At 46.4% G+C, this 13,238-nt stretch overlaps 1 non-coding gene across 1 annotated transcript; it reads right to left on the bottom strand.

Moving 5' to 3' along the window:
* Window positions 1-7,911: 7,911 nt before the first annotated feature.
* Window positions 7,912-7,984, bottom strand: TRNAV-AAC (transfer RNA valine (anticodon AAC)). The gene has a single exon. It is a non-coding gene; the product is annotated as a tRNA-Val (tRNA).
* Between the last annotated feature and the right edge of the window lie 5,254 nt (window positions 7,985-13,238).

The following is a 13,238-nucleotide window of genomic DNA, read 5'->3' as shown; positions in this document are numbered from 1 at the left end:
GTCCATACCATACCGTGGACATGGAGGTAAACCCTTCCTCCATGAAGTGCAGTCCGGAGCAATCATGTCTATATACTTCAAATGCGTACCGAATCAGTTGGGCTAAGGACTGGTGGTCAGAAAACTCCTTACGTTGCTGGCAAATCTAGCCGACTTTTACAACAATCGTGTTCCGAATGGTTTACTGAAAACTTGCGGAGTTTGAAAACGAATGAAATCAGCGATTGCTCTAACCTACCCATATGACCCACCGGGATTTCGAGCAGGGCTTCTGACTTCGATGTGATGCATTATACGAAACCGTTGAAATAAAGTGATCTTCAATGCGCGTTTACTGTTCAAAAGTTGCTTCAGAACTATGCGCGTCGCAAAAAAGTCAAATATTTAATCACAGAGTTAGTTGAGAGTTAGAGTTACACGCTTTCTTATTCCATTTTTCGTGAAGACTCATGGAAGTTCCTAAATGAACTGACTGGTAATATAGAATGCATTTGCAGTGCATGCTATTCTCCATCAAATCTGTATCAAAACAATGCACATTGCGAGCAGGTAGCTAGTTTTGGACATTTCGAAAGAACGGAACATCCGTTGTCCTGAATTGCGCCAACCTTTCACGGAGAAATCAGGTCATTACGTCCGAACACAATGCATCTAATACTGACACCTTATGTTCTGGTGTTGCATTATAACCGAAGGGTTTCTACAGAAAACGCGATGTTTCCACACGGGATCGAACTGGGGGCCTTTCGCGTGTTAGCCGGATGTGATAATCACAATACCTCGGAAACAGGTGATGCTACCTGACAAACCAGCCGGTCGGGGGACAGGGGCCGGCCGACTGACCTCGACATGACCAGCTCTTCGGGAGCGGGTCCACCTCACGTGAAGGCTGACCAGTCGGTGAACCATGGCGTCCCAACCATTCACGTCATTTCGGGATACAGCAGGGGCTGTAGCTCAAGTGGTGGAGCGCTCGCTTAGCATGTGAGAGGTACGGGGATCGATACCCCGCAGCTCCATAACGTGGGTTTTAGCGTTAACATGTCGACAGAGACGTGGGGGCTTATGCCATGAAAAATGGCGTCAAAATGTTGCAGTCAAAAGACGTGGAGATCGGACTGCGCGGGAGATGTATTTGCCCGCTTGGCAAATGGCGAGGGGGCAGTTCCCCGCTTGTCCCTCGGGTTGTGCTGCCTCTGGGCGCGTCCGTAAGGTTGGCACGCGTAGCTCCTGCGTGACCAGGAATAAGAATGTCAGCAACTTGAAAGGGAGGAAGCGATGAATGAAGGGTTACTCTTCTCTTCTCTTCATGTTACATGAATTAACTGTTGCAAAGTAATGAATAAAAAGCAAAACCAAACAGAATGCATGTAATGCCGTTTCTGAGAGGTCGGTTGGTGCAGCAGATTTCTAACTGTTGGCGCGATAATTAATACTAGTGGAGACCTGGCTCCTGCCAGTCTTTCTCGCGAGTACCAAAGAGAGGTCTTGTCAAACAGGGCTTCTATTTTCTGTGCACGTACACTCACCAACACTCACACTACAACGTTCACACACACACACACACACACACACACACACACACACACACACACACACACACACACACACACACACACACACACACACACACACACACACACACACCACCCCCCACCCCCCCCACACACACACAACCGACAGCGATTCTACGTCTTCGCGCTTGGCGAGAGCAGGAGCCTTTCCAGGGCCACCACGGGAACAGCATATATACAGCGCACGTCGGAACTGATTCATGGTCGTAGGGTACAGAAATGGCGTAATGTTAACCAATGAGAAAGGGGTGCGACATCGACTGATGGACGCCTAAACCAATAAAATTAAGGCATCGCCTTTCAATCACAGAACTGGCTGCTACAACTAGCAGGTTGTGAGACGATGAGGATAAATGTTAGCTGGCTTGTCCAAGAGGATTTCGTCCTCAAGGCCTAGCCCACAGCATGAGGTCCACTGTCGACCAATTGGGCGAGTGCGAAGTCACTGCATGGTAGCCTTAAGGTGATGAGCGTTCCAGGGAAATGTTCCTCCCACCAATTCATTGAAGTCCGTACCGTGTACGATGTCGTGCCGTCTTAATGGGGCCATCGAACTTGCCGAGAGCTGGTTATAGCAGTGCTGGATTTGTTTGCTTAAGCAAATATCGTTGTTGTGCGTATTTTGGCCCTTTTCATGGTGTTTTTTCATATTTGTCCGTGAGCCTAACATGTTTACTTTTATTCACATTTTCAGTTATCATACAACCCTTAGGTTAATCGGTTACACGTGTCATTTCTGTAACGACCAGTAGTCATGCCCAACCTTTTTCATCATGTAGCACAAAGCGTGACTGGAACGGGTGACGTCATGCCATCCTAACAGATCTGCTGTCAGCTATCTTGATGCTGGGCTTATGCAACATCGGTGGCTTTTCTTCAAGCTAAATGATGCTTCCGCCCGGGATCGCACCGGGGGCCTTCCGCGTGTTAGGCGGATGTGACAACCAATACACCACGGAAACAGCTAATCGCTCGAAATGAGCCAGCCCGTCAGGAGACAGGAGCTGACTGGCTGACCTCGATATGTTCAGCTCTTTGGGAGCGGGTCCACCACAAGTGAAGGCTGACCAGTCGGTCAGCCATGGCGCCCCAGCTATTGAGTTCATGTTGGAGAATCGCCGGGGCTGTAGCTCAAGTGGTAGAGCGCTCGCTTAGCATGTGAGAGGTACGGGGATCGATACCCCGCAGCTCCAAATCGCTGCTTTGATTTTCGAAAACCCCTGGAGGGGTGCCCTACAAAGCTAAATTGGTATATAGCGCTGCTACATGTGCCCATTGGCAACCCGCCGAACGGGATACATCTTGAGCGGGCCATTGGCCAAAATGGATAAACATAGAACTTAGATGCTTGGTAAATGCTCATCATAAAAGGCATCAGATACGCCCTAAAAGGAAAAATCAAATCCGAACGTTAAGTAAGCTTACGCAAACGCTTAAAAGCTACCACATGGTCGGCCGTGCAGAGGCTCACCCCAGACCAAAGCCTGAATACGCGGCGCCCCCCACGCAGACAATGTATGGAGGGCGTCCCGTTCCATATCACGGTATCCGATTTAGTTGCATGCTGGATGTCATTCGCCTATCTCAGCGTGAGAGAGCAGGACCCCTCCATTCCAAGCCTGGCATTGTTTTCTAAGTTTGGTTTTCAGCCTCCCGATTTTTTACGTACTTCCATCCCAGGGCAGTAACGTTGGTTCCACGACAAAAGTGCGCATGCGCATGACAGTACGTGAGCGCAAAAGACCTCCGCAAGTGTCCGTTTGGAAATGCATGTGTACGTTACATCGGGGTGCGCGCTGCGCTTTGCAATGGTTTTGAGAAATTTGACAACATTTTCTTTATGGCTTCGTGAGGGGCCTTGTGAGAACAATGCAAGTGATCCTCAAGCTCCTTGACGCTTCGTTTTACCGTAAATCACTCTTGGAACCTTTTGTAACTTTTTACAACAAGTATAAAAATTGGCCTTCAGGATATTTAATGCCTAACAAAATACTGAAGGTGGTTTTAGGGCGCTATCTTGATTCGTTAAACAGTATACTTCTATTGCAACATACTGCAACTTTTGCAACATTCTCTTGAATACTCTTGTAAGAGTTCTGGTGCCTTAGAACTCCACTAAAGGTAGTTTTAGGACATTAAAAATCTTCGATATGTTCATGCTCTTTTCATTCGATGTTGGGAATGTCCTCACATGTTCAGGCAGCCCGGTCGTCTTGGAAAGAAACTGCACTCAGTAATGTGTTGCACCCTGTGCTCTCTTCAGACTATATGCAAGTGTGAGGTTGGCCAGTACCTTGTGAGACATATAGGTACTTCACTGCTCGGGATGTAGGGTGACGTTGAGGTTAGGGACATAATTATATCGAGAGGAGTCAACAGAATGGTTCTCCGCTACCACACCCGTACAACACGAGTTGGGTTACGAACGACCTGTTGGGCATCTTGCCTCCTCCCCGCAGCCTGTCTTAGGCTTCAACAAGAATGGGCTTCAAATACAAATTTTATTCGACCATCCTTAACCTATGCTGATCTTTCGCTGCTCCCACTGGCCCTTATGATCTAAAAACTTGCTAACAATGTCATGCATTCGCCCTCCCCCACCCCCTATAATGATACGCTGCATTCATTCGTGATACCGGTTATCAACTTTGGCTCCACAATTTTGCTCCACTTGTCCCCACCGGTGGCACACAGGGTCGGGGTGGAGTACTATTGACCAATATGCTGTCAAATTGGGTTTTCAAGACCCTTGAATGCACGTTTGTAATGTTAATTACTCTTTCTCTCGACATGTCATGCTCTTTCACGCAAGGCGTTCGGGCTCACTTCGGTGAACAGTAAAAACGTATAACTACACGTCTTTCCCGCTAATACAGAAGGCGCTCATCCTGAGTGTCGCCCAGATAGCGTCCTTGCCCCTGAGGGCCTACCCGTCACGCAGGTATTTCCTCGCTGAGATCTTATGTCGTGTTCGCCGCGCACATCTTTCGTAAAGGTCTTTAAGAGAAATATGTGATGACTGCACCGAGTCGCAAGTTCCACAGCGTCTAGCGGGCACCGTCCCTGTTTTATAAGAGCCACCCGGGCTGTTTATGCCAGTTTCAGCTGGCAAAAGGTATGACAACAGCTCGCAGGTAATACATTGTTATCCTGTGGCCCGGGGTGGCTCTTCATCCTTGGTATCGCCCAGGTATGGTCCTGCCCCTGAGGAGAGACTGCCTACCCTAATGCCAACCGCAAAGCGATTTACTGGCTGGGACTTTATGCCGTCTTTGTCGAGTACATCTTTCGCAAACGTCTTCACGAGAAACCTGTAGTGACTGATCAACAGGCAGACATGTCATATCTGATCAGATTGTTACCTATGTACAGCAGCCTTCAGTCAAATGACTGTCCGCATGAATCAGCTGTCCCTTTTCACTGCTCTGCTTGTATGAACGTACACTTGCCCATTATGTCGAGTACAATGGACTCAGCACAGCACGTGACGTAGGATGTGTCTCAGAATTTACCTCTCACATGCCGATGTTGTCACGGCGCAAGACCTACGTCGTAAAAATGCTAAATGAAACTTCGACACCCCCTTGCGTCTCTTGTACGAATCGCATCTAAATAGATTAAAAGTAACTCTAATTGAATTCTAAATCATTTAAACATCTTGATTTCTTTCGCTCTCTTTAATCAATGGTGACACAGTCACCCAACCCTCCAGGGATGATAGCTTCCCAGCCCAGTCTAGCTTTCAGGACACGCAACGATGACCCTCTAAACAGGTAAGGCTCAGGTTTTTGTACATTGCAAGGGGTTCGCTCCATCAATGCTCAGGAGTATAGTGACAGTTACCATTTGTCGGTATAATGAACCTGACGCTTCGACTAGACCGATCTACTTTCCCCGAAGTCAGTTCACAGCTGAATGGCAATAGAATAAATATATGGTTTGCTGGCATGTAACGATATCTAAATGCCGGCTACAGGTTGCGTTAGATTTGGTATTATTCCCAATGCATTTTAAACACGGGCTGCCATTCTTTACTTTAGATAGAAGAATCGAATTAATGTAATTGATATTTGAATCAGAGCCGTTACTCCTTTAACAGTTCTCACGTAATCTTTGTTTTGCAGCAATTTTCCACATCGTTAAATCGCCGCGGGTGCACGAAACAAACGGTTCTGTGCATTCCATGATCTGATGCGGAGAAGACCTGATCTTCCATCGCTTTCAAAAGCCTAGAGATTCGGGAAACTTTGAATAGTTTGTCCCGCCTCTATTTCTGTCTAGAACAATCCATTTAGGTGAAAGTTCGCCGATATTTTCTGACTTCATTACGTTATCCCGGCAGTCTTGGGCGTTGAATCTTAAACAGTCGCTGAATGTCACGCGTAATTTAACCGTCATTCATTATCGGAGCTAAAACGCCCTTTAAGATATCCTCCCTTGTTCAGGTAGCCCTGTCGTCATTAACAAACCAAGAAGCCTAGGTAACCGAATCATTCACAAATAGCTTGCGGGAGCTGTTCCTGGGCCCTGTTTGACTGATGCGTTGAAACCGTCTCGAGAAGTTAAGCAGAACCGAACCAATACCCGGGAGGCCATACTGAATCAGCCACACGGTGAAGAACCGAAACATTCATGTCTTTGCTTTCACTCAGCGTTTGACACCTCATCATATGCTCGTTAGTTAAGTAACCAAAATACTGGAACAGAAATCCAGACAAAAAATAAACTTGTCCACACCGTAGACGTGGAATAGTCTCTTTCTCCGTTGAGTGCATTGCGAGGTAGTCATGTCTATATGCTTCAAATGCGTACGGAATCAGTTAGGTGAATGCGTACTGCATCAGTTAGGTTGAGGACCGGTAATGAGAAAATCCGCTCCGTCACTCAGAAATCCAGCAGACTTTTACAACGACCGCGTTGTGACTGATTCACTTAAAACTTGCCGAGTTTGAATGAAAATAAGATAAACAATTGTGCTAACCTACTCATATGAGCTACTGGGTTTTCGAGTACGTTTTCTGACCTCGATGTGATGCATTATGTAAAACCGTTGAAATCGAATGAATTTCAATGCGCGTTCGCTGTTCCAGAATTGCTTTGGAGCTATGCGCGTCGCAAAAAACAGGCGAATATTTCATCACAGAGTCAGTGCTTTCTTATTTCATTTTTTCGTGAAGGCTCACGGTAGTTCCTAAATTAACTGACTGATTGTACATAATGCGTTGTAATGTGCGTTATTTTCCATCAAAACTGTATAAAAACAGTCCGCATTGCAAGCAAGTATCTGCGTGTCCTATCACAATTTACGGTTCCAGTTGTCCATAAAGATTTGTGCTGGTGCCTAATTACTGCCTGGTGATGTAAGGATAGTGCGCAATGTGCGTCATTTCTCTCACCAAGCTACATCAAGACCAATACTCATCGCAAGTAAAAACAGCCGCGTGGCGAGTAAAATAGGCCCGTATCTCCTGACTACGGTCTTCCGTAAACTTTAGTTGTCATACAATTACTGATGAATCGAAATGGAAATCAAATGCTCAACAACGCGCCACTTAGCACGACAGCTGTCGAAAAGTTAAAGCATTACAAGTGAATCAACCCGTGCACTGCGGTGACAATTTCGCTCGGCCAGTTTGGCACCCACTCTGTTTTCATAGAAACGTTGCATGACACAATTAAACGATAAAATATTGAGGGCCATATTTACTAAATGGTGGAATTTTGTTTGAAGCAGCGTTTTCCACTTAACCATCAGAATAGTTACAAGTAAGCTGATTCTATCGCGTCTGCTTCTTACCTCCATATTTTCAAAAGTAAAACATTTATTTTAAGCCCGGCGACGGCAGCTTAATGTGATGGCCGGAACCGACAAATTGCAACAAGTTAAGCAATGAATTCCGCAAGCTATCCTGAAGTCTATAAGATCGATGCTCTTTCTATCGATGCCTTTTATGATAGATCTTTATATCTCATGTTAAAAAGCCATTTTCACCTGATGTGATTTCTCAACAGCCCTGATGTTTTAAAATCAGTTAATTTGCAAAAAACTGAAATCCACACGAACTTGGAGCACGATGGTATGATATCGGACGCAAAAATAAGGCTTTGTTGTCCTCATTCATGCAAGTTACAACGTCAACTTTAGAAATGTTTGGAATGCCAGGAAATGGAATTTGGAAAATTTGCGACATTTGGAATAAATGGAAATCCGTCGTCCTGTATTACGTCAAACTTTCATGGGGAAATCATATGATTACGTACGAACCCGACGTGTCTTTTGTTGACTCGTCTTGTGCCGTTGTTGCACTGCAACCGTAGGTTTCTACAGACTAAACGATGTTTCCGCCCGGGATCGAACCGGGGGCCTTCCGCGTGTTAGGCGGATGTGATAACCACTACACCACGGAAACAGCTAATGCGGCATGATGAGCCTACTCGTCGGGAGACAGGAGACAATCGGCTGACCTCAGCATGATCAGCTCTTCGGGAGCGGATCCACCCCAAGTGTAGGCTGACCAGCCGGTCAGCCAGGGCGTGCAACTATTGACGTCATATTTGAGAATTACCGGGGCTGTAGCTCAAGTGGTAGAGCGCTCGCTTAGCATGTGAGAGGTACGGGGATCGATACCCCGCAGCTCCAATTAGGGAATTTTAGCGTTTCATGTCGAAAAAGACGTTAGGGTTCATGCCATAAAAATGGTATTATGCTATGTTTCTGTCAAAAGATGTTGAGAACGGACTGCGTGGGAGATGTATTTGCCCGCTTGGCAAATGGCGAAGGCGCAGTTCCCCGCTTGTCCCTCGGGTTGTGCTGCCTCTGGGCGCGTCCGTAAGGTTGGTACGCGCACCTTCTACGTGACCAGGAATAAGAATGTCCCCAACTTGAAAAGGGGAAGCGATGAACGGAGGGGTTCTCTTCAGGCTAGATGTATTAACTGTAACAAAATAATGAGTAAAACAGCAAAGCAAAACAGAATGCATGTAATGTCCGTTCTGAAAGGTCGGTTGGTGCAGCAGATTTCTGACTGACTGCTGGCGTGATAGTTAATACGAGTGGGGGCCTTGCTCTTGCCAGTGCTTCTCGCGAACACCAAAGAGGGGTCTTGTCAAACAGGGTTTCCATTTTCTGTGCACGTACTTTCACCAACACTCACACTACAACGTTCACACACACACAACCAACAGCGATTTCGCACCTTCGAGCTCGTCGAGAGTAGGAGTCTTTTCAGGGTCACCAATGGAACAGCATATATACGGCGCGAGTATGAACTGATTCATGGTCGTAGGATACACAAATGACGTGATGTGAACCAAGGAGAAACGAGTGTGACATCGTCCGATGATCGCCTAAACAAGTAAAAAAGTAGGGCATTGCCTTGCAATCACAGAAATGGCTGATACAATTGGCAGGTGGTGAGACGATGAAAATAACGTTCGCTGGCTTGTCCAAGAAGACTTCGCCCTCAAAGCCTAGCCCACAGCATGAAGTCCATTGTCGAAAAATTGTTCGAATGCGAAGTAACTGCAGGGTAGCCTTATGGTGGTGGGCATTCCAGGAAAATGCCCCTCCAACCAATTCAATGACTTTCGTGCCATGAACGATGTCATGCCGTCTTGATGGGGTCATTCTTACTCCAACTTGCCGAGAGATGGCCGTGGCGATGTTGGACTTGTTTGTGGAAACAAATATTGTGTTTGTTCGTGTTTTGACCCTTTGTCCTTTCATATTTGTCCGTTAGCCTAACATGTTTGCTTTTATTCACATCCTCGGTTGTGGCACGATTCTTATGTTAAATGAATACGCGCGTTATTTCTGCAATGGCCATTAGTCATCCCAACTCCTTGCATTATGTGGCACGAAAACTGAGTGGAAACAGGCGATGTCATCCCACCCCAATATATGTACTGTGTAACCATCTTTACGTTGGTCTTATATAAGAACCGTAGCGTTTCTACAAGGTAAACGAATTTTCGCCCGGGGTCGAACCGGGGGCCTTCCGCGTGTTAGGCGGATGTGATAACCACTACACCACGGAAACAGATGGCGGTTCCTGATGAGCCGGCCGATCAGGAGACAGGAGCCGACCGACTGACCTCGACTTGACCAGCTCTCCGGGAGTTGGTCCACCTCAAGTAAAGGCTGACCAGTCGGTCAGCCATTACATGCCAACTATTGACGTCATATTTGAGAACCACCGGGGCTGTAGCTCAAGTGGTAGAGCGCTCGCTTAGCATGTGAGAGGTACGGGGATCGATACCCCGCAGCTCCAAGTCGTTGAGTATGGTTTTAGCACACCCCTGGAAAAGTACCCTACAAATCCAAATGGGAATATAGCGCGGCTACATGTGCCCATTCGCAACCCGCCAAACGCAATGCGTCTTGCGGGGGCCATTGGCCAAAATTAATAGTCTAGAAATTAAATCCTTGATAAATGCGCATAATAAAAGACATCAGATACACTCTAAAAGGAAAAGTCAAATCCGAACGTTAAGTAAGCTTACACAAGCGCTTTAAAACTATCACATGGTCGGCCGTGCAGAGGCTTACTCCGGGCCAAAGCCTGGATACACTGCGCCCTCCACGCAGACACTGTATGGAGAGCGTCCTGTCCCATATCACGGTATCCGATTTAGTTGCATGCTGGATTTCATCCGCCTACCTCAGTGTGAGAGAGCAAGACCGTCTCCTTTCCAAGCCTGGCGTTCCTTTCTAAGTTTGGCTTTCAGCCTCCCGATCTTTTCTACGTACTTCCATCCCTGGGTAGCAACGTTGGTTCCACGACAAAAGTGCGCATGGAAGTAGTACGGGAGCATAAAACACCTTAGCAAATGTTCGTTCCGAAATGTCTGTGTACGTTGCAGGAGGGTGCACGCTGCGCTTTGCAATGTTTTTGAGAAATTTGGCAGCATTTTGTTTATTGTCTTGTGGAAAGCCTTGTGAAAAGAATGCACGTGATCCTGGACCTCTATAACGCTTCGTGTAACCATAAATCACTCTTGCAGTCTTCTGCAACTTTTGGCAACAAGCTGAAAAGTTAGCCGTCAGGATCTTCAACGCCTAAGAAAAACACTGAAGGTAATTTTAGGGCGCTGTCTACATTTGTTAAGCAATAAATTACTTTTCAAGTCTATGCAACTTTTCGAACGTTTTCAAAACCATTCTCGTTAGGGCTCTGGTGCCCTAGAAGCCACTGAATGTAGTTTTAGGGCAATAACTTGCTTCATTATGTTCATACTCCTTTCATTTGATGCAAGGAATGTCCTCATATGCTCAAGTAACCTGGATGTCTTGCAAAGAAACTGCACTCAGTGCTTGCTCCACCCAGGGTTTTTTCCAGACTATCTGCAAGTGTGACGCTGGCCAATTCCGTGTGAGCTACTTCAATGCTCGGGATGTAGCACAAGGTTGAGGTTAGGGACATTATGATATCGACAGAAGCCCTTGGAATATCTCTCCCCTGCTCCATCCGTATAACACGAATTGGCTACGAACGACCTGTTGGGCATCTAGCCCACTCCCCACAGTGTCTTAGGTTTCAAAATAAATTGGCTTTAAATATAGTTTTTATTCGTCCATCCCTGCCCTATGCTGTGTAGCCGTTGCTTCATCTGGTCCTTATAAACTATCAACTTGCTTGCAATGCCATGCATTCGCCCCCCCCCCCCCCCCCCCACCTGCCAACCATAACCATACGCTTTATTTGTTCATGGCATCGGTAATCAACCTCAGCTCCACAATTTCACCTACTTGTCTCCTCCAGTGGCACACAGTCGAGGTGGAGTGCGGTTGCCCAATATGCTGCCAAATTGGGGCTTGCGGAAACTTGAATGCACGTAAACGTAAACGTTTCGTAAACGTCTTTACGAGAAATATGTGGTGACTGCACCAAGTCGCAAGTTCCATAAAGCCTAGTGGGCACCGTCCCTGTTTTATAGGAGCCACCCGGACTGTTTATGCCAGTTTCAGCTCGTATGAACAGTCCAGCCGGCAAAAGGCATGAACAGCTTCAGCTGGCAAAAGGTATGACAACAGCGCACAGCTAATACGTTGATGTCCTGTGGCCCAGAGTGGCTCTTCATCTTTAGTATCACCCAGGTGGCGTCCTGCCCCTAAGGAGAGCCTACCTACCCCAATGCCAACCGCAAAGCGATTTACTGGCTGGGATTTTATGCCGTCTTTGCCGAGTACAACATCTTTCGCGAACGTCTTCACGAGAAACCTGTGGTGACTAATCAGCAGGCAAACATGCCATGTCTAATCAGATTGTTACCTTGAACACAGCAACCTTCATTCATATGACTGTCCGTATGAATCAGGTGTCCCTTTTTACTGCTCTTTTTGTATGAACGTACACTTGCTCATTATGTTAAGTACATTGGATTCAGCACAGCACGTGGCTTAGCATGTGCCTCACAATTTACCCCTCACATGCCGACGTTGTCACGGCGCAAGACTTACGTCGTAAATATACTAGCGACTTAGTCACTAGAAGCGACTTAGTCACTCCTTTGCGTCTCTTGCACGAATCTTATCTGGATAGATTATAAGTGATTTTAATTGAATACTAAATCATTTAAATGTCTCGATCTCCTGCACTCCCTTTAATCACTGGTGACACAGTCATCCGGCCCTCCTGGGCTGGTTGCTTCCCAGCCCAGTCTAGCTCGCTTGACGCGCAACGATGACCTTCTAAACGGGTAAGGCTCAGGTTTTCGTACAGTGTAAGGGGTTCGCTCCATCAATGCTCAGGAGTATAGTGATAGCTACCATTTGTCGGTATAATGAACCTGACGCTTCGACTAGACCGATTTACTTTCCCCGAAGTTAGTTCATAGCTGAAGGGCAATAGAATAAATAGACTGTTTGCTAACATGCAACGATATCTAAATGCCGCCTGAAGGTTGCGTTAGATTTGGCATTATTCAAAATGCATGTTAGCCACTTGGCATAATTCCCAATGCATTTTAAACACGGGCTGCCATCCTTTGCTTCGAATAGAAGAATCGAATTAATGTAATTGATATTTGAATCACAGTCCTTACTTCTTTCCACAGTTTTCACGTAATCTTTGTTTTCCAGCAATTTTCCACATCGCGGTTTTATACATTGCATGACCTGATGCGGAGAAAGCCTGGTCTGCCATCGCTTTCAAAAGCATAGAGATTCGAGAAACTTTGTATAGTTCGTCCCGCCTCTAGTTCTGTCTAGAAAAACCCATTAAAGTGAAAGTTCGCCGATATTTTCCGATTTCATTACGCCGTCCCGACAGTCCTGGGCGCTAAATCTTAAACATCGATGAAAGTCACGCGTAAATTAACCGTCATTCATTATGGGAGCTAAAACGCCCTTTAAGATATCCCCCCTTGTTCAGGCAGCCCTGTTGTCATTAACAAACCAAGAAGCCTAGGTAACCGCATCATTCACGAATAGATTGCGGGAGCTGTTCCTAGGCCCTGTTTGACTGCTGCGTTGAAACCATCTCCAGAAGTTAAGCAGAACCGAACCAATGACTCGGGAGGCCATACTGAATCAGCCACACGGCGAAGAACCGAAACATTCATGCCGTTGCATTCACTCAGCGTTTGACACCTTATCACATGCTCGTTAGTTAAGTTACTAAGATATTGGAATGGAAATCCAGACAACAAATAAACTGGTCCATA

Source organism: Pollicipes pollicipes, unplaced genomic scaffold (genome assembly GCF_011947565.3).
Source record: "Pollicipes pollicipes isolate AB1234 unplaced genomic scaffold, Ppol_2.1 Scaffold_3087;HRSCAF=3621_pilon_pilon_pilon, whole genome shotgun sequence".
NCBI lineage: Eukaryota > Metazoa > Arthropoda > Thecostraca > Pollicipedomorpha > Pollicipedidae > Pollicipes > Pollicipes pollicipes.
This window is presented reverse-complemented; position numbering and strand designations above follow the sequence as displayed.